This window comes from Malaya genurostris, chromosome 2 (genome assembly GCF_030247185.1).
Source record: "Malaya genurostris strain Urasoe2022 chromosome 2, Malgen_1.1, whole genome shotgun sequence".
NCBI classification, from domain to species: Eukaryota; Metazoa; Arthropoda; class Insecta; order Diptera; family Culicidae; genus Malaya; species Malaya genurostris.
Window position 1 is genome coordinate 183,026,251 of NC_080571.1, and position 1,540 is coordinate 183,027,790.

At 47.7% G+C, this 1,540-nt stretch overlaps 1 pseudogene; it reads right to left on the reverse strand.

Annotated features, from left to right (window-relative positions):
* Positions 1-368: 368 nt before the first annotated feature.
* On the reverse strand, positions 369-520 carry LOC131433333 (5.8S ribosomal RNA; annotated as a pseudogene).
* Positions 521-1,540: the final 1,020 nt, after the last annotated feature.

Sequence of the window (1,540 nt, forward strand, 5' to 3'; positions counted from 1 at the left end):
CAGATAGATACGCGATGCATATCATCTCTACGTGCTGAGCTCCTCCCGTTTCGCTCGCAGCTACTCAGGGAATCCTTGTTAGTTTCTTTTCCTCCCCTTATTAATATGCTTAAATTTAGGGGGTAGTCACACATTATTTGAGGCCTACTTATTCGTCGGATGGTCAAAAGTCGATGTACTGCCTACACACATCAGGGGGGTATCCAAGCCAGGCTGGAGTATGCGATGTATGTGCATCAACCATCGATAGCCTGTATCGCGCAATGCGATACAATCGATGTCTGACTAGCTTGAACGTTTTACCACCATGGTAGGAAAACGTCACTACGCATACGTGCATGGGCACGTATAGTTGAATCGATAAATATAGACACTCAAAAATGTGTACATCGTAACGTTATACGATGTGCGATATGCGTTCATCTTGTCGGTGTTCATGTGTCCTGCAGTTCACATTCTGACGCGCATTTAGCTGCGGTCTTCATCGATCCACGAGCCGAGTGATCCCCTGCCTGTTGTGGGCATCCACGCGCACGGGCTCACGGTTGCACAATTGATGATACCACACCACACTCCACAGTCGATCTGCGAGACCGAGTGAGCGAGTTGTAGTCTCTCTCTGTAGCACCGTATACGAGCACGCATTTCTCGCCCAAGAGTAGGAAGAAAATAGAAACACACATGCGTGTAGCGTGATTTTCGTTCTCTCAACACAAACTATTTGTGCGTACGAGAGAGGTATGCGCACGTTCGTATCGGGCCGGGTCAATTGTATGATGGTTTTGTGTGTGTTGTTCACAACAAATCAATACAGTAATGATCCTTCCGCAGGTTCACCTACGGAAACCTTGTTACGACTTTTACTTCCTCTAAATCATCAAGTTCGGTCAACTTCAGCGATTCAAATGTAATCCCGAGGGACTAGCAAATGTTCACCTTCAAAGACCTCACTAAATAATCAATCGGTAGTAGCGACGGGCGGTGTGTACAAAGGGCAGGGACGTAATCAACGCTAGCTAATGACCAGCACTTACTGGGAATTCCAGGTTCATATGGACCATTGCAATCCATAATCCCAACTAAATGAGCATTTCAGTGATTTACCGTTCCTTACGGAATAGGGTACACGCTGCTACTCACATTGTAGCGCGCGTGCCGCCCAGAGCATCTAAGGGCATCACGGACCTGTTATCGCTCAATCTCACTTTGCTGAACACAAATTGTCCTATTAAGCAGAAGTCAACCTCGATGAGTTGACGTATTATCAGGTCACACTACACCGCCGGCCGGAACCGGCGCTAACGAAGAAACTGCACCGCATGGTTGCCCAACGTACAGCACCCCGTCGCACCGACCACCAACCGGACGGGATGCTGATAGCGTTCTATCTAATTTGATTGAGTCACGTTCGTTATCGGAATTAACCAGACAAATTGTTCCACGAACTAAGAACGGCCATGCACCACTCGCTCATATAGCCATTATGCCTCACTGTTCGTACCTGTCCAGCCAAGCCGTAATGTACAACATCATGGTTGGA